The 21,225-nt window shown below is 39.8% G+C and overlaps 1 protein-coding gene and 1 long non-coding RNA gene across 2 annotated transcripts in view; one reads left to right on the top strand and one right to left on the bottom strand.

The window, feature by feature from the left end:
• Positions 1-21,225, top strand: part of FREM2 (FRAS1 related extracellular matrix 2) — a 176,312-nt gene that overhangs the window by 18,245 nt on the left and 136,842 nt on the right. The window lies entirely within an intron of this gene.
• LOC142140991 (uncharacterized) lies at positions 4,495-9,007 on the bottom strand. Its single transcript, XR_012688596.1, has 2 exons — positions 8,505-9,007; positions 4,495-7,791 (listed from the first exon to the last, which is right to left on the bottom strand). It is a non-coding gene; the product is annotated as an uncharacterized LOC142140991 (long non-coding RNA).

A 21,225-nucleotide genomic window follows, 5' to 3' on the forward strand; every position in this document is an offset into this window, starting at 1 on the left:
TGACTAACCGGGAATGCAGCTTGTTATTTTATCATTTGTTTGTGAAATGTTCAAATCTAACCGTATATTATTTAAAGACATTGGTTAGATATACTCTGCAGCCCTGTGTACATGTCCAAAACCCACTGCTGAATCACCTGCCTTAAGCCATTTGAACTGACTATCATGAAAAGCCATTCACACGAATATATTCAACCCAAGTGATGTCAGGTCTATGAAGCAGAGGCCAGGTATATGCAAAGAACTAAACATGCCCAGGTTACTGAATGTCAAGACTCAACAGCAAAAGGTACATGTTGGATACGCTCCAGTAAAAAGTGTATGTAGCCAACGATTACTTTGTAAAATAGACTCGATGGAGCCTATTTATCAATCTTCTTTTTCAGTAAAAAAAAAAAAAAAAAGCATATTTAAGGATCGTGTCAATTTTTTACTAGGACATCATAACAGATATCTGCTGCTGTCCCTGTCTCTTTGAGTGCAAAAGCAGTTCCCATAGTTTAACAAGTTCCTTGTGTCCGATGGACAGTGCCGGATTAAGGGAATGGAGGCCCCTGGGCTAAGGGGGCCTCCATTCCCCCGTGAGGGCCCCCTGGTCCCCCGTGATCCGAGCTGTCCGCCCCCCCCCCCCCCTGGCACTTACCTCCTTCTCCGGCGCGCTGTACGCTCTTTACTGAGGAGATCTCATGAGAGTGAGACTCACGAGATCTCCTCAGTAAGGAGACTACAGCTCGCCGGGGAAGGACCGCAGTGAAAGTGCTCAGAAGCACTGATCAATACTGCTGCTGAGCACTTTCAAAGGCCCCCTGGATGCCATAGGCCCCTGGGCTGTAGCCCAGTTAGCCCTATGGTTAATCCGGCCCTGCCGATGGCTAACGCTCTTTCTTTCTTCCCTCCTTCCTTCCTTCCCTCTCTTCCATCTTTCCCTTACTTGCTTTTCTTCCCTTTCTTCCTTCCTTCCTTACTTCCTTCCCTCTTCCTTTCTTTTTGTCTTCTCTCTTCCTTCCTTCCTTTTCTTCCCTCTCTTCCTTCCTTCCTTCTTTCCTTCTCTTTTTTTCCTCCTTCCTTCTTTCCTTTGTTCCTTCCCTATCTTCCTTTCTTCTTTGTCTTCCTTCTTCCTTTCTTCCTTCCCTCTCTTCCTTTCTTTCTTCTGATACTTTTTTTACTGAAACATTTTTTTCTAACTTCCTTTTGGGGCTTTTCAACCATGTATTTATACAGTCAGGCAGAGATGTTTCTCCTCATACTAAAGCATGCATGGATGACTGGCATTTCTGTGCAGTGGTTGGAATCTGTAGACAGTAGAAGGGGGATACATGATAGATGAACCGGTGATCACTATAAATGGCAAGACAGCCAGCTGCTGGCACCCAATGTCTGTCCTTCACCATTTATCTCAACAGATCATCCACCCTCTTCTGGATGTGGAAAAGGTTATAGCTTTTGTAGTGCATGGAAACCCCAGTGGTTATCTGCTAGCTTGGAGTAGCTGTGTCGGTAGATGCTACCACGAAGGAGGGCATGTAGGTGACTAAAGTAGGAACAGAGATGGCAACAGCAAAGACAGTTGAACACACTGGATCCAACAGCTGGACTGAGATGGTATCTCAGTAGATCTTCAAAACATCCCTGTCCTTGGTATGATGACACTCCTCAGTACTACCTTGTCATTTCCTGCTGCCTCACAACTTTTCAACTGTTTTATATTTGTGAGAAGATGATTGTGTGGGAGGCAAGGCACACAGCTGATCTAAAGCACAGCCATCATTAAATGCCATCTCCATGCCAGATTGAGGGCAGCTTTGTTGGTAAGAAAAAGTAGTAGATGCTTGGTACAATCTTTCGGCAGATGTCATTAAAGTAACGGTAAAGGAATGTAAACATGTTTGAGGTAAAGACGGATCTGTTCTAGATGAACTGTCTGTTGCCAACATTTTATTGTAGAATATTTTTCATAGGTTCACCCATTCTTTAGGGGGCAAGCCTCGTAGATGTATATTAGTCTGATGTGACAAGTGGATTCCAAATGCCATCTATCACACACAAATAATTGTGACAGTACTGAATCCGTAGCGCAGCGATGACAGATTTGGTCTCTGGTCAGGCTTTGAAATTTGGAATTAGATCTGCTGCTTGTTCTCTGCTGCTGTATTCCGGACCTATTTTTCTGTGCTCCCAAATGTCTTTCCTGGAAACAGAGTTTACCCATCTCAAAATAGAGTGCAGGGGAAAGGTTATACAATAGTAACGTAACCTGCAGAGAGAATCCATGAATGCAACAGATGTTTGTAAACACAGTTATAGAAAGCTGAGTTGCATCTGTTTGTACCTATCTGTCTGTTTCTTATTTAACTTATCAGGTACCAAGGGTGTAACTATAGTGATAGCAGGTCATGTGACTACTATGGGGCTGCAGGTTAGGGGCTCAGAATCTAGAGGAAAATATCCACTTCTCCTCTAAGGGTCCTCTTTTTTCATGCTGTACTATGGCATTTTGAAGACTGGACCCATATTCCTGACACTGCAGCCTATTCATTCACAGAGAGGTATGAGGTTCCTTGTGCCTCAGTTTTGTCCCTAGCACATTTAGATTGGTTCAGAAAAAAAAAATGGCTTCCCCCAATGTATACAGGTGTTAACTCTGACTTTGCATTTCCTTCCTCTGGGTTGAAAAGTTGTATAGTTAGCAAAATGTGAAGGACCATTTCACTTATTAAGCTTTTCACAACTAGTACACTGAAGACATGGTTTCTTTTGTTGTCTTGACTGATTAGGCTTCGTTATTATTGCATCGATTTGACATTTAAAATAAATGTAAGAAGAACATAAGATAAGTACTCACTGATCCATTACACGTTAAATAGAACTAAAAATAATGTTGTAATTCCTGACTCCATTTTGAAGCTATCACAAACCCTTGTGATTCAGTTTGGCTGTTTTAACAAACATTGGATTGTACATTCTAATTTGTGTGCAGCGTGTACACGTCACATTTGAAAATTGTTTCCTCCTTTTTTTTTTACTTTTTTCTTATGTTTGTCTACCAGCATAAAAATCATCATTCTGGTTACTCTTAGATTGCATTACTTTACTTTATTTTATAGACCGTTTAGGGAACAAGGTGGAAATGCTACAATGTGTTCTGTGTTAATTTGGGTTGGGTGGGATATTAGAACATTAAAAGTGGCCTAGTAAGTACAATTTTATATTCCAAACCTGTTCTAGAGTCAGGTAGCCAATGCTCCTAAATATGACTGCTTAAACTCCCCTTTTGGGAGTCACATACCTCCCAATGGTTCAGATTTTTTAGGGACATCCTAATTTGCGGACCGCAATAGGAGCAGGGGGTTAACGGGAAGGGGGGTGGAGTTTTGATAAAATGGGACATTTTGTGGACGGGGTTTTAGTGGAATGTGGGCAGGGCTTATCTTGTCCCGCTTTAAGGATTCTAAATGTTGGGAGGTATGGAGTCATTACTATTAATATCAATGAATGCACGTCTTCCCTAGCTCCTTAAAATATCCTGCTGGTGTCTAGATTTGACCAGCTCCTGAATTCTAAATTATATTGTGCACTCCCGTGGTATACCATCCAGAACAATAGGGAGCAAGAGATATGTTGCCCAACCTTAGTGGAGTTCTCTGTACAGTTCTCTGAGTGAGTACTTTGTACAGCACTGCGCAATTAGTGGCGCTATATAAATAGCTGATGATGATGATGACAATCAGATGTCCTCTTTAATGTGTTTCTCATTACTCATCCTATCTGCAGTTTACATTAAAAAGCAAAGACTAACAGAGACATGGAAGTGGTAAGAACGTCTTCATCTTTATTTATGACTGTAGGGCGGAACACTGTGAAATGACAGGTGTCTCTTGCACCTGGTCGGTAAAGAAAATGAGGGGTCAAAAGACAAGAAAAAGCTCTAGGGCAAAAAAAAGCGACTCCTTTATCCAGCAGCAATACTGACTTTTCTATATCCACTGTAGTATTATTGTTATTACCAAACACAGTATATCCTTTCCTTATTAACTACCTAATTTAAAGTCTGGTATAGAACCCCTGGTCACTGCTCCATTGCTTATTAATGTTGTCTCTGCAAGAAAGTGGAAATTCCAAATTAATTGTACAGATGACATACTGTAAATGCTGTTGAAAAGCAAAAAAGAGAGAACTATCCTCAATTGGTTATATAAGTTTAAATGTGCATAACATTCCAGCTTGTGCCAATTAAAAGTTTCAGTTACAATATATTTGGTATTGTTATATGGTGTTATCTTGTATTTAATAAGTTTCTAAATGCTTTCAGCAACTGAACGGATCTGCATACAAAACACCAAACTCAAACACTCAGAGCTGCATCATAACAAACCAATAAATAAAATCAACATATGTATGTCCTGTTAGATCTAAAATTCTGACCCAAGTCAGCCTGTGGTGTCAAGTATATCTGGAAGCGCTTCAATCAGCTGGAGAGAATTGACACAGACCAAGTTCTGTATACAAGGAATATTCTCTAGTTTATTGATACAAAGATACAGGTTTTTATAGGCTACTGAATAAATGAATCCTACGTCATATGCATACAATAGTTTATACCACTAGTTTATGAGAAGCGCTACTGATTAACTTTCTCACGTATTCTTGAGGTGTTTACTTTTCTCCCCCTTCTAAGGACAGATGAGCCTATTATTTCTTATCTCAAGGGGACTTGGAGATATGCTATGTGCAACACCATGGATACAGTTCCCATACTACCAGCTGGATATGAAGCTCATTATTGTTTTCATAACTGGTTACATTCTTCAGGTGTTCCCTATTAGTTCAACTTCAAGGCCATAGGCTCACATATTGCAAAACTGCAAGTTAACAGAAAAATGAATAATCTCTTCTAGCAAATAATATTTCTATACAAGTTACAATAAAATGGCTGAACAAAGGCCTTATGAGGCCTTAACAAAAAATCATATTTAACATTTCCCATCTTTTATTCAATTTTCGACCCTTTCTCCTCCTACCTACCTAATCCTATCTATAGAACCACATTCTTAATAAGCAGGTACTTATACACATGTAGGAGGCCACATGCATAGAGTTGGTCCCCTTAGGAATCTGTCAACTCATCCCCCACTAATAAGCCTGTGATCCTCCCTGTCCTAACTTGATTTATGAGGAGATGCATTTTGGCAAATGTCCATGTCTAGAAAAGATGGTTTCTTAGAAGATGGTTTCTTAAAAGATGGTTTCTTAGTAGGTAGTTAATGAGTCTATAGTAGTTCTGCAGGCCTTGCATGTCCTTTGTTCAATCTTTAGTAGTTTCTTGTTGCAAACTCTGCAGTTCTTTGGCTTTGCTAGTCCAAATAATTCATGACACTCATAGTCTGGTCAGGTTTCAGAAGTAATTTCTGTGATCATCAGAGGTTCGGGATTTTCAGTGGTTCCCTTTTTGGAGAGACAACAATCAAGTGTCAGTAACTTCTTAATCAGCCATATATTTAGTTTCATTATCACCTATACGATCAACAGGATTGCAAAACCATTTGCTACTAATGCCAATATTTCCAATATCCAACATGAATCATTACTGACAACTTTACCAATGAGGTTATGCATCTGCACAAAGACATTTTCAGAGTTTACTCTACTATGAGTGCAAATTGTTGAGCACTCCTTCCCATATGTTTCTCACAGTGGCATAGGCAATATGTCACTTAACTGTCTGTTTCATACTGGGTTAGGGAGGCCTTAATCCCTACTTCAGTCACAATTATTCTGGCAAGACATATCAATACAATGAGACAGTCATTTCTATTTATCAGAACAAGACTCCCCTGATTTGAAGACTTTGCAGTGTTATGCGTGAATCCAGGTGTCTCTTTCCTGTACTTTCACTGCCATGGGAGTCGTCAACAGGACTTGATAAGGACCCTTGTATCTGGGTTCAAGACTTCTCCTGATGTGCTTTCTCACGACCACCCAGCCCCCCAGGGTGCAGTTTATGGGTACCTGTATCAAAATTAGGGTTTGCAATGGAGGAGAATATTTGACCATGTATTTCAGTTAGTTGTTTCTATAATAAGGCAACATAATTCAACAAATCACTATATACATGGTGTAGTTGCTATGGAAAATAACAGCCTGTTCTGTTTGCTGTGCCAAACAATATCTCATATGGTGTTAAACCTGTGTCTTTCCTAGCAGTATTTTTTACTGAGTGCAGGTAAACATGAGATCCATGGCAGACCTGTTTCAGCCATTATTTTCTGCATTTTCAATTTCAGTGTACCATTAAGGCTCTCCATACATCCTGAACTTTGGGATCTGTAGGGGGTGTGATAGTTTCTGGAATCCTTGCCCCGTAAAGTGTATCCCTCTGTCACTTACAATGACCTCTGGTACACCATATCATCAGATTACCTCATTCGCAATTTTCTTGGCTAATGCTTTAGCATTTGCTTTTCTATACAGCCATGTCTCCAGCCAGTGACTAAAGAAGTTGACACAGACAAGCACATTCTCAAAGCCCGAGCATTTGGGAAGTTATAAAGTCTATCTGTATCCTCTTATAGGGATATTATGTCTGGGGTGTGCTTTTCCATAGGACAGACTTACTCGGGTTACTTTGTGCACAGACTAGGCATTCTGCCACTAACGACTGTGCTGCTTGGGCGAACCCTGGTACTATCCATAAGCTGCTAGTGAGTACAACCATAGCATCTTTTCCCAGATGCACTTTCTCGTGTGCTATATTGGCCATAATGGGATAAACTACTTTTGGCAGACACAAACGCTGACCTTTACACCACTCCTTGCACTTCTAGTGCTCCATGTATTGCCCAAGTCTTTTTCTTATTTTCTGTTGCTTGTCTTTCCATAAGTTGGAGTGTGCTCTGGTCAAACAGGGGTCAGGGGGTCACCATGTAAATAGACTCCCCTTGGGGTACTGGGGCTATGGCGGCTTCTCGTGCGGCCTGGTCTATTTCACTTAGCTTCGGGGGTAGTATCTCTGTGTGTGTCTTCACCTTCATCACTGTTTGGAGGACAGCTGGAATGCAGTGAACAGTGCCCTGGTATGTTCATCATATTGACTGGTTTGCTTGCTGAACCCATAAGGTCCCTACTTTTCCATACAGGGCCATAATCATGCGCAATTACAAATGCATAACTTGAATCAGTGTAAATATTTACTCTTTGTCCTTTTGCATATATGCATGCAAGTGTCAGGGCCTTTAGTTCAGCTTCTTGTGCTGACATGTGACTCGGTAGAGTCTGTTGTATCACTATTTCTGTGTGTGTGGTTACAGCACACCCTGTATACGGGACAGGATCTATGTGATAGTGTGAACCATCTACAAAAAGAGTGATGTCTGCATCTGGTATTGGTTTATCTTTAATGTGAGATAAAACCAGAGATTCTTGTTTCATTAGTTCTATGCAATCATGTTCAGAAAAATTTTGTTTGCATTTTTTTTTTTTCTTTCTTTCTGTTCAAGCTGGAATGGAATTCCCCCAAATCCCTAGGGTAACCCCAATATATACAGGTACTTCTCCCATCTTTTGAAACTTGCTGCAATAAGGCAGCAGGATTCAACATTGTGCACTGCTTAAGTGTAACGTTACTGGGAGTAAGCAGTGCTACTTCATTAGGATAGGCTTCAGTAAGGAGCATGTGGAATCCAAGGAAAAGGTTCTTGGTTTCTGAGTTCCACAAAGTTTACACTCATTAGATGGAGTGTACAGTACAACGGTTAAGACAGATGTGGTAACTTTAATTCTTCTGGAAGAGAAACACTTAGCTTAAATAACCTGTTAATAAGCCACATCATCAGTTCTATTAGTGTATATAATAATGTGTTGGGCCACAATACTCACAAACACATTCCTGCATTGGGTGTAAACCCCTGTAGTCATGGGTTGCTCTTTTCTTTATTTGGTTGGGTTAAACTTTCATATTAGAATTTTCTAATTATGTATAATGATCTATACATTACTATGGGCCTGAGTCTGGTTCTTCCAAACTTGGCTTTCCTTTCTAGTCTAGTACACATCTACAGCGCACAGCAAAGGAAAATAACGTGCAATCTATATTCCTCCTGCTAATATCAATGAACTCCCCTCTCTGGTCTCCCTTGGACCTTTAAAAAACTTAAAATACAGTTTACTCAGATTCCCCTTGTCTGAAGGTCTTAACATATATCTGTGAACATGAGAGGCTCTGGGGCCTCTTGTGCTTCCTTTTTTTTTTTTTTTTCTTCTAATAAAAAAGGAAAGGGAGGAAGAAAATACACAGTGCGCTCGGCAAGTGTTATATGTCACTCATTTCACAATAGGAGGGAATGTCCTTTGTGCTGTATATCTTCATACTTAGTAAATCTGGCCGGTAACAAATGTTTTGCTTGTGCTTGGTTTCTGTCACAACGTACGATACCGTTAAGGTAACTGGGTGTCCTAGCACAATATCTATACTCTTTTCAAGCACTAAAGCAGAGTAGTATGCAAGTGACCTTAGCTTGCGACCATGTATTTGTGTCAGTACTCCTTGTACATGTGCACTGACTTCATAACAAAATAATGTGAAAGGCTTGTCATAATCTGGCAAAGCCAGTGCTGGCGCTGAAGTTATTTCAGCTTAAAATTGGTTAAACATTTGGTTCTGCTCAGAGGAGAGTATAAATGGCTTGCTATGATCCAGAAGTGCTAATGCAGGAGCACATACAATTGCTCTTAAAGTCTTAAATCTTTTTCATTTCTGTAAAAATATAGAATTCCCATCAATGCATTACCATACCCACAATAAAAAGAATTATTTACAGTATATGACAATTATAGCACAGTAAATAAGGGCAGTAAATGTCTTTACAAACACTGATTTACTCAAAACTGTAATGAGGATACAAATAAAAACCTTTTGCTTTCTGCACATACAGAAAAACCACCTAGTTCATGCATTTGCTATGCGAATAGCACATAAACTCTAATATCTCTTCCAAAACAAGGTAATCATTACTCAGAAGAGTTTACGTTATTTAAATCCTTCATTAGTTTATACTTATGTTTGTTGTGGTGCAAAGATGGTGCATTGGAAGTTAAATCAATGCAATCTGGATTGCCTAATGGGTCTTTGCAGCTGGAGACCTGTGAATAAAAAAACTTTTGCATAGAGATTAACATTTATTTACTAGGAATTACTGTAACTGTAACATGCGTGTATACTGTTATCAGGTAACCAGTGAACAGCTGCTAAAAGCTTAACTGTGACGCTATGCGTTCCATGCCTTGATTTCCTCAAAGGGGCAGTCCCTAATTTCACAAATAGAGAATGTCAAAGTGATGAGACCTGGGCGAGTGTTCAAAGCCACTCCTTTCTTATCATCTCTTAGTACAGCCCTTTTAAATGACACTAATTAAATTTCCGGGTTTAGAAACATTCAATCTGGAATCTTGGTTCCAAGTATTCAACCATTTTAAAAGCAGCACTGTCTCATAAATCAGAGTACTCTCGTTAGACACAATACATTGTGTCTGTAAATCATTCAACATTTTCTCAACAAAATCTCTCTCCCGTGACCAAATATTCACACATATTTCTAGATTCTGTGATTTTCGTGTTCAAAGTAAAAATATATTCACTTAAGTCTCGCTCACAGACGACATTTTATCTCGTAACATTTCTTTAAAGGCATAACAAACCCTCCTGATTTCTGAGAACATTCATCAGCGCCATTTTAACACAGATAAAAACAGCATGTAAGCTCACTCCCACAATTCTCAACTTCATTAAAGAGAAAGCTATATTTCTGAACTTCAGAAACAAAATTATTTTGTTCAAATACAGAAACGGCTTGTTGGATCCCAGCCAGCTTTGTTCTGACACTAGTACTTATAATGATAATGTACATTATTTACAATCTTGTCCGTGCAATCGGACCAAACATTTTAAAACTTCTTTTGTATCTTTTTAAAAGCTTATCATTAAGCAATGAATGTACAACTTTTTCAACCTTGAAACATGTCTCTTGTAAAAAACGGACAAGACAGACAAACATTGTGATTTAAAGTAAATCAAACATCTCCCTTATAGAGCACTAAGACAGAGAACAAACAATGTGAATTATCACGGATCTCTCTCACACGCAGTAAGACGGAGACAAAACTCACATACAGAGAAAGAAAACTTAACTGACATCTTCCAGCCTACTGCTGTGGAACTACAAGTCCCAGCATTACACTAAATACAAGTTAGCTTCAACATGTTATCATCAATCAGCACTCCGGACACATTTTTTCAATTTTACATACATTGTCAAAAAACAAAAAACAGTGTGCTTCTTATCTCAACACACTGAAATCATTTACACAGGATAAGGGAGGGGCACATTTCACTTATTCAGCTGCACAGGATCAAACATACATTTATAATATACAACCTACTTGATTCATTATTCAGCTTCCGATGCATTTAGCATATCCACATATATTTCGACTTTTCAGATCTCTTAACTTTCCTGTGCCACCTCAAACAATCTCTTGGGGTTTGATCTCAATACCCCTTTGTTCTTGTCACATTACCACTTGCAACACCTTTGTTTCTTCATCCACACATATCTTTGGCTATCCCCGCTTTCTTGAAAAATTCCCTGCAGACCTTCTACTCCCCCATTTCCTTTAGTCTTTGTGCATCATATCTATGAGGGAGCTGCTGTCATTTGTTTACTATCTATATTACTCGTATTGACAGTATTCTGTTGAGTCCAAATCGGGACTCTTATCTAGTTTCTGTGGGTTGTCCTTGCACTGGACGTCCCGTTCTGTGGACTCCTTGTACTGGATGTCCGTGCTAAATAGCTTCTTTGACAGTATCTGGGACGAAGGTCTTTTGGAAATCTCTCTTACACAATTTGGGCAGATTACAGAATCTCCCTTCTTTGATATACCTCTGGGGATGGTGTCTAAAATGTTCACTCAATGTTCAAAACAATAACTCTCTAAATCCCTCTATTCCATTACATGCTTCTTTGATCAATGTCTTATGTGACTTTTATGCTTTATACATCATACATAGGTACAAACACATGCACTCAAAATTCAATCATCTTTCAAAAATCTAATCAACAATACAATTACAGTAAACAAATTGGGTTAATACTGTATTATATTAATCAGATGATACTTGAGACTCACAAATTCGCGTGTCAGGTGCCTCAGACAGACATGAGGTGACCCAGACTAGGAAGACCAACGAGTAGAAATCTACTGACCGCGGATGTTGGGGTTCAATGTGCTGGGAAACCTCCGTTGTCTGTCTTGTAGCCTGCTGGACAGCGAATCTCTGTGGCGACCTCCAAGTTGTTAGATCTAAAATTCTGACCCAAGTCAGCCTGTGGTGTCAAGTATATCTGGAAGCGCTTCAATCAGCTGGAGAGAATTGACACAGACCAAGTTCTGTATACAAGGAATATTCTCTAGTTTATTGATACAAAGATACAGGTTTTTATAGGCTACTGAATAAATGAATCCTACGTCATATGCATACAATAGTTTATACCACTAGTTTATGAGAAGCGCTACTGATTAACTTTCTCACGTATTCTTGAGGTGTTTACTTTTCTCCCCCTTCTAAGGACAGATGAGCCTATTATTTCTTATCTCAAGGGGACTTGGAGATATGCTATGTGCAACACCATGGATACAGTTCCCATACTACCAGCTGGATATGAAGCTCATTATTGTTTTCATAACTGGTTACATTATTCAGGTGTTCCCTATTAGTTCAACTTCAAGGCCATAGGCTCACATATTGCAAAACTGCAAGTTAACAGAAAAATGAATAATCTCTTCTAGCAAATAATATTTCTATACAAGTTACAATAAAATGGCTGAACAAAGGCCTTATGAGGCCTTAACAAAAAATCATATTTAACAGTCCTAATAAAATAATTGCAACGTTCTATTTTACTCAGCCTTATGCCACTTTCAGAAAAAGGCATAAACATACTTCTCCAACTGTGGCAGGGCAGTTCCTAATTTCATAAGGAGCAAATTCGGACATGGGTTGCTGATTGTGGGCATGCCAAGGTAGATTGAGGGTCTGACTTGGTGCACTCTGTGGCATTGAGTTGGCAGATTGGGGTGTGGTCAAGGTGAATTGAATTGTTTCCTTATGAGTCCTATTTTTATTTTATTGTAAATGTTGGGAACGGTTGATATGTGATATGTGAAAAATATGTGTAGTTTACTCAAAGTGTGGAGACGTTCTAGCTCCCATGAACCAATGTTTACATTTTAGTTTGAAAAGATGTTAATTATCCTAGTAACTTTGCTAACTTTACATAGCTGGAAATCACCTGTTATTTGGGTCAGAGTTAGGAGGAAAAGGGTTGAAAATCTGTTTCATGTAGAATAGGTGACATGATCTTGTGCTAAGTAGAGGATGTAAGGAGGCAGGGACTGTTGTTCAAGTCCATTCCCTGCAATCATTTTTTATATTAGTTTAATTATAATAATCATAATAATAATAATAATAATAAATTATTATTATTATTATTATTATTATTATTATTATTATTATTATTATTATTATTTTTATTATTGTAGTAGTAGTAGTTTTAGTACCAGTAGTAGTAGTCCAAATCCATATTTTAGGATCCTGGCGAATATCGAACCAAATCTTAACTTTCATTTGTAAAGCACTAGCAGTCTAAATATTTATGTTAGATCTATAATTTTTTGGACATAAGTCATCTAAGTCATGTGCTCTAATATCACACTAAATTAATATTTTTGGTCTGACTTGATTCTTGCCTAATATTGGATTTATTGCATCCCTAAGAAATATACTTAGCATGGTGGCTAATGGTTAGCACTTCTGCCTTACAGCACTGGGGTCATGAGTTCAATTCCCGACCATGGCCTTATCTGTGAGGAGTTTGTATGTTCTCCCCGTGTTTGCGTGCGTTTCCTCTGGGTGCTCCGGTTTCTTCCCACACTCCAAAAAACATATTGGTAGGTTAATTGGCTGCTATCAAATTGACCCTAGTCTGTGTGTGTGTGTGTCTCTGTCCGTCTGACCGTATGTGTTAGGTAATATTGACTGTAAGCTCCAATAGGGCAGGGACTGATGTGAGTGAGTTCTCTGTACAACGCTACGGAATTAGTGGCGCTATATAAATAAATGGTGATGATGATGATAATAATAATATTATTTTATTTTTTTATATATTTGCACCCGGTGGGCCACATCCAAATCTCCCTTTCACTTTTGTATTGATAGATCACTTGAAATAATAACACCCATAATATTTCAGGTATTGAGTCATCATTACAAGTGAACTGGCACTGAAGTAATGAGGAACAGGGGATATCTACGTAGCGAATACTTGCCCACTCTCCTGGAATTTCCAGGAGACTCCCGAATTTTGGGTATGTCTCCCGGACTTCCGGAAGTGCAGGATATTCTCTGGCATCCTGACCACTTTCTAGTGAAGTGGGCAGGATAGGGCCTCACCACAGGATTAGTGTCATCTTGGCCCCACCAAATGAAATTAACTGATTGTTCTTATTGTCATGGGGGCAGTACCAAAACGTTGCAAATCGACGCCCTCACTCCTCAGTCACAGCTCATCTCCCATCCGGAAGGGTAACAGAAAATATCGCCAAGTACAATGTAGGCCCCCCTGCATCCTTCTGAAACTCCCCAATGCAAAGAATATTACATCAGGTGGGTCGGGGGGGGGGTAATCAGATCCACATCTACCCTTCATTTGAGCATTGTAAATAATGAATCTCGTATATGTAATCTCTGACTCTTTATATATCTTGCTTTGCTCACTCTTACATACTTTTAGGCACTGAAGTCCGGGAGATCCCGAACAGGGGTCGTTACTAGAGGGTGGGAGGGGGCGGGGCGCTGTCAATCGTGTCATTTTGGCCCCGCCCCCAGCATCAGAAATTATGTTTTGATGCGGGGGTCGGGGCCAACATGACACGATTCACCGCAAATTGCATTATTTTGGCCAGGTATTTGCCGGATGCGGGAGACTTGCCTGCTCTCCTAGGAGTCCGGGAGACCGACCCGGATTTCGGGAGTCTCCCGGACATTCCGGGAGAGTTGGCAAGTATGTTACAGAGAATGTTCCTTCTTGTGATCAGGCCCGGCGCTCCCATTAGGCAACCTTAGGCAGTTGCCTAGGGCGCCGGGACCTGCAGGGCGCCGCTGCCGCTGACTAGATTTGAAAATCTAGTCAGCGGAGAGAAGTGGAAGATAGGTGCATCTACAGACCAGGTAAATAAAATCTAATCATTTATTTAATTATTTATTTATTTATTGTGTTCGGCGGGGGGGGGGGGGGGGGGGGCGCGCGGCGGGTCAGGAAGGGGGGGTGTTTTGCCTAGGGCGCCGAAAGCCCTAGCACCGGCCCTGCTTGTGATGCATATCTTTTCTATTGCAGTAAATTGTACCAGCAATACAAGCTTTAATTATGCAGATATGATGCAGATTTTATGCATGACCCTGCACAGGATAGTCCCGGTAATGTGCATTTCTTATGTATAGTTCTATAGCTACAGTTCATACAACATCCGCACTAATCCTGTTTCTCTTCTATTTTTACGTAATACAGATCCTTCCCTTAGGACAGTTTTTACAACACACACAAAGGAATCTATACACCACAGACATATAAATTAGACCGTACACCTGGCAGTCTAGGTGACCTCTTATAAAGGAGTGTAAGTAATTGACTTTAACCTATGTAACACAAGAATTACGTGCCTAGAGATGCAGTTTCCCATCTGAGTGAAACACCTTCCAGGCTCTTAGAACATTTGCTGCTTCATCGCACAGTATTGTAACTCACTACAATAATGTCATAATAATCAAAAAGTAATGTCCTCTGCTCTTTCCTTTTTCTGGACGTGACCTCTGTATGCATACTACTGAGGTGTGTGTATAAATATATATATATATATATATATATATATATATATATATATATATATCTCTTTATTAATGATCCTGGATGTTTCAGTTAAAAGCTTAACGTGTTTACTTTTGCTTTAAACGTTTCCATTCTGCACTTGAATTCTTTGCATGCCTGAACTGGTGTCCTACCTGCCAATGAGCGAAACCTCTCTCAAGCTCAGCCCAGCATATAAACTATTGAGCTGATCCCTACCCCTGAGTTAATGAAGCACATATTTAGTAAGCAGCTTGTTCATCATTTCTTATGGGACAGTTTTGTTGTTATTTTGGGTGCATCAGGAATATGAATTATGGGAAAATAAGCATTGTCAGATAAAGATTACTGGTGGAAAAAAGGGTGTCCTAGAAAACAGGGACACATGGAAACCCTAGGATGTATGTTTACTAAACGGTTTTGAAAAGTGGAGATGTTGCCTAGAGCAACCAATCAGATGCTAGCTGACATTTTGTAGAGTGTACTAAATAAATAACTAGAATCTGATTGGTTGCTATAGGCAACATCTCCACTTTATCTAACCCGCAGTTTAGTAAATATACCCTCAGGAGTCTGCAAGCAAAGTTTCAGTGCTAAAACAGCTGATAGCAGATGTAGCTTTCAATGAGGTCAATAACATCCATACAGTGGCAAACAACTGAAAGAGCCGGTAAATCTAAAATACAATATGGCATCTTCTTATACTGAATGTATATATGACAGGTTCTGTACCTGAGGGGCCTGAGTCATTAAGGAAGGTAAAGGAAAAAAAGGAGTAAATGTTCTCTGGGACAAACCATGTTAATCAATGCAAGGGGTGCAAATTAGTTTATTATTTTGCACATCAGTTAAATACTGGCTGTTTTTTCATCTAGCACACAAATACGTAATAGTTTTATTTGTACACTGAAATTTAAAGTTGATCTAGGACATGCCCTACCCCCAACTATAAATCTGTCCACAAATTTTATATTTACCTCCCCCTCCAATGTAACATGGTTTTGCCCAGATACAAAGTTACTCCTTTTTTTATGCTTTACTCTCCTTAATGACTCAGGCCCGAGATGTTTATATTGTTTATCAGACTTTACTTTTTGCTTCTTATTACATTACTGCAGTGGATTTCAGTATTGTGTGATGAAGAGTCTTGGAAACACCTCCTCCTGATAGGAAACTGCGGCTCTAGGCATGTAATTCTTCCATTACATAGGTTAGGGGTGGGCCTAAAACAAGACACGCCCCCATTTCTTCCTTATAAGCCCTGCCTCGATCGGGATCCGCAATTCAGAACTGTAACACGGCAACCGGGTTAGATGGGAGTCTGTTTGTGTAGTCAGAAGTTGACCGCAGACACAGAGCTATAGCGGTCGTCTTTAAATTGCAGCATTTATTATTATTGCATGAGCAATAATGAACAATTGATATTTGTCCATTTGTTATGGGAGCCACAAATGTGGTAATGTAGGCTGATTGTACACACTATATTTACCTGCTTTAAATTTATCTTTCATTATAAGTGAATCATGGACAATTCACCAGTCTCGCCCACCAGATTTTGCACACAAAAAAACGAAAAAAAACCCAAAAATATTGTAAAGCAATTTAGCCATAATGAAACACTGTTCACTTTAGCACAGGAGATGGATTACTGTCAAAGTAACAGAGTGCTATGTACATTTCTAGCTTTTTTCCCTCAGACGCTAGACGGATTACAGCTAAGTAAATGGTTATAAATCATATGTAAGTGGCCTTGACTTGTTATTGCTGGTCTACTCGCTGTGGTCTTGTTTCATTTTGCTTCATAAGCGACTGTCAAAGCCAGACACTTTTCACCCTGAGAGGAGAGTTGGCAGATTCCTTGAGGCATACAAGACCTTGCTATAGGTTGGTCATGTGATCCCGCATACGTTTTGTTTGTGTCATGGAATACTGAGATGTCCTTGGTAATCTCTGGCTACATTACATTAGAAATATTGAATGTTAACTGGGTAAAACCGTGTGACCAATCTATGAAGCAATATGTAGAAACAGGGAAAGAACCAAACTCATTGACCGTCAAGTGATAAGGATAACAAAACATTGTAGCGTTTGTCTAGTTTAAAAGTTGCTTGTTAACGTCAAATCATATCAAACATCATGCAATGTTTTTATGACAATTTAGCCACAGGGTGGCACTCTTCAGTTGGTCGGCAATGCAGAAGACTGAGCCATGGGAACGCACAGTGAGGACTACAGGAGCGCACAAGCACTGTAGGAAACTACGGGCATATTCTCTGCTTTAGTTTCCTATGTGACTGTAGTCGTGTAGTATCCAGTGCACATTGCATGTGGATGTAATCGGAAAAGAGAAAGTGATATGTTCTGAGACCGAGCACAGAACCAGTGGGACTGCAAGTTAAAGAAATTTTCGCCAGAGCCGTAACTTTAAATTTTAGCGGCTGAGGCGAGGAAAGAAAAATGTCGCCCCCCTAGCCCTCAATTTTAACCAAATGAGCCTAAAATATTCATTAACTGCGTTCCCCTTCAACGTTGTGTCCTGAGAGGTCGCCCCCTATCGCACAGCACTAGTTACGGCCCTGGTCTTCACCAGTTCTGAGCAATCTAGCGAGGTTTGTATAGCCTCGGTGTCCAGCAGGATACAGGGGGTCCTTAAACTGCCCCTTATCCCCAGTGATTCCATGAGTGGGGGTTCTCCATCCCAGGTATATACCCATTTTTTCTTATATTTGTACCTGCAGAGTAGAAGCAATGTTCAAATGTTCCTACGCTGCGTTAGATGGGAAAGTACTTACCTGGCTGATAGTTATAAGGGGGTTAGTCATTATGCCATGACAGTTATAGAGGTAAAGTATACCTAACACTCTGCACTGACCTCCATTATACCAGAAATAGATCTAGTAGTTACCTGGCTGATAGTTTTAGGGAGAAAATTCCTACCTGTCATTAAATCCAAGATGGATGAAGAGTACTTACCTCTCATTATACTTGTGTCATATGAATAAACGAAAAGCTCTTACCTGTCATTATACCTGGCGGATTATACGGGGAATAGTACTTACCTGTCATTAAACCTGTAATAGTTCTTGTACATACCCAGCTGGTAGTTATAGGGGGTTTGTACAGACATTATTTTCCCTTAAGTACATGATTTAAGTTTGCCTCAGCTAGTGACAGGAGTTAAAAAAGGCTTCTAAAATGTATTTCATACTGTCAAAATCCCTAAATCTTCTGGGAACCAAAGCGGCCCCAGAACCCCGACCGTTCACTTAATTTTCCATAGCAGCACTTCTAATTTCCCACTTTGACCACTGTATATGTATAATACAAACTGTTTACCTAAACTTTACAGGAACCCTTTTCATGCTTTGTCATCTTGAGTTTGTGTGTTTTAGTATCTCCTGCACAGTAAGTGTTTTACGTGCATATATTCCCCGAATTCTTGCTCTCACTCTTAAGCTCAGCAATGTTTCTATATACATTTCCATACTCCAACAGGGCATATGAAGGATCTTCTTATTATAGTTCCTATTTTTCCACTGTTTAATGAGCACATCCCTGAAAGTAATTGAATGTTACATCCACCATATACAGTAATCTGTTACTGCCAGCATAAGAATGACGTCCACGCGTCGCCCCATAACTTGGCGGCAGCCATTATAATAACTGAAGCAATCTTTAGGAGAGTGAGCCTATTAATTCATAGAAACATCTCTGAGATATGAGGCTCATTATTACACATAGAGGGGAGAGGAACTGTTAGATTACATTGTTTTATACAATAATTAATGTCATTCTTTATATTCGGGTAGTGTCATGCAGGCGCTATGAATTCTAGCACTTTTCCAGTTAGAAAAGCCCTAGGGGTAAATTTATCAAGCTGCGGGTTTCCAGGGGTTTGAAAAGTGGAGATGTTGGCCATTGGGCAGCATGGTGGCTTAGTGGTTAGCACTTCTGCCTCACAGCGCTGGGGTCATGAGTTCAATTCCCGACCATGGCCTTATCTGTGTGGAGTTTGTATGTACTCTCCTTGTTTGCGTGGGTTTCCTCCTGGTGCTCCGGTTTCCTCCCACACTCCAAAAACATACTTGTAGGTTAATTGGCTGCTATCAAATTGACCCTAGTCTCTCTCTCTCTCTCTTTCTCTCTCTCTGTGTCTGTCTGTGTGTGTGTTAGAGAATTTAGACTGTAAGCTCCATTGGTGCAGGGACTGAAGTGAATCAGTTCACTGTACAGCGCTGCGGAATTAGTGGCGCTATATAAATAAATGATGATGATGATGCCTATAGCAACCAATCAGATTCTAGCTGTCATTTTGTAGATTGTACTAAATAAATGATAGCTAGAATCTGATTGGTTGCTATGGACAATATCTCCAGTCTTCAAACCCGCCAGAATCTCACAGCTTGATAAATATAAAAGTAGAACTGTATTCTCCTGTCACAAGGGAACAATTCCCTTCACTTTAGTCTGTCCCCACAGAACCAATTGAGCACTTATAATTTACAGTTGGAGGTACGTTATTCATATACTGTTATAGGATCTCTAATCCAGAAACCCATTATAGTAGAAAATAGTAAATTATTGCTACATTGCGGTAAATGTTACCATATACACATACGATCACCAAGGGGTCCATGTAACATAAGGGCAAACATGGAGGAACGAGCAGCACATTTCTACTCTTTACCCCATATATTACCCCAGGGGACATGGCTGGAGGAGGAGTGAGGGTGGAAAGAGATTGCACATGCATGGAAATGAGATGAATCATTGTCATGTGGTATTTACTATGGCTCTTGCCCTTCCTCCCTGCGCTAAACTACAACGTTACTTAGACCTGGAAGAGGTCGCGCTGCCCCATTATATATAATGACTGAATAGTAGTTATAGTACTTAGAGCCCCATGTGTTTCTTATAGTTACTATAAGGAGCTCTGCTAAACAATTTAATGATGGAGAATATTACAGGGACAGTGTGAAAAAATATATATTAAATATGTTTTATTAGATTTGGGAAGCCTGAAAACTTAAATCCCAAGTATTCTAAACAATAGAACCCATACCTCTATATAACATTTGTTTTGTTAATGAATTAGCCTTAACAGCACATAGGCTGTGGTTCAGTTACTAATATCTAGCACCCTTAAATAAAATAAAACAAAACCTAAAATAGTCAGGCTGTAAGGTGTGAGGTCAGATATCATGCCATTCTTGGGAGTGGCACATTAGGGATCTGTATGGTGCTTTCTGTTTTCAGCAGCAACAACCAAAAACAACATAATCTCTGACTGAATTACTTTTATTGGTGCAGATTGTGAGACGAACACTAGTAGATCGAGCTTTAGCAAACTGTGGCTCCACCGGTAGAACTACAAACCCCAGCATACCATGCCAGCCAGGGGAACAGTACCTTTTATAATTGTTGAATGTCATAGATAGAAAGTAATGATTTAGTTGTCCCATATAAGCACTTGCAAATAATCATAAACCTGTAAAAACTTACACTTTTGTCTCTTCCTCAATCCATCCCTCTTTATCATACCTCCCAATTTTTTCGGTTGGGGTATCGGGACGACGTACCACACCACCACTAAGCGCACATGAGAAGGAGACATGGTCACGCTACACGGACAGGCATGTCCAATGCTTCTGAAATGCTGGGATACCCCCTTCCCCTTTCCATTAACCTAACAATGCCCCTTCAGTGCCACACACAGACAGCTGGCAATGAAATGGCATCCACCTGCGGACATACCTGACAACTGTTCCGGAATACGGACAAAACGCCTCATTCGCAGGATGGATTTTTTCAAATAGGGACTGTCCTTTATATAGTGGGACAGTTGGGAGATATGTTCTTTATAGCTGGCATTTCCTGTCAGGAGAGGATACAAAATGCAATAGTTTATGTTTTGTTACATACAGTCCTGATTTCCAAGTCAATAGTGGGGTAACTTGGGAAGATCAATGACGGGACCTCACTTGTCGCAATATTCCAGTCCGGAATGTTAGGTCTAGTACATTTATACAAACCCTTTATTGGATGTTTTGAAGGCCCCAGTGTTATATTATTTAGGGACTATAGGTCCCCTTTAAAAAATTCTTAAATAGTACAAAATGTAACCTAGAAATCAGTGACACATTCCTTTATCATAATGCTGCAGGATTTCATAAAGCATCAACATGCAGTTTATATATCTATGAAGAACAATTCCTTTATACTCACTTGGATATTGTCTTTACATTCTAAAACAATTTCATGCATTAAGTCT

This window comes from Mixophyes fleayi, chromosome 2 (assembly GCF_038048845.1).
Source record: "Mixophyes fleayi isolate aMixFle1 chromosome 2, aMixFle1.hap1, whole genome shotgun sequence".
NCBI classification, from domain to species: domain Eukaryota; kingdom Metazoa; phylum Chordata; class Amphibia; order Anura; family Limnodynastidae; genus Mixophyes; species Mixophyes fleayi.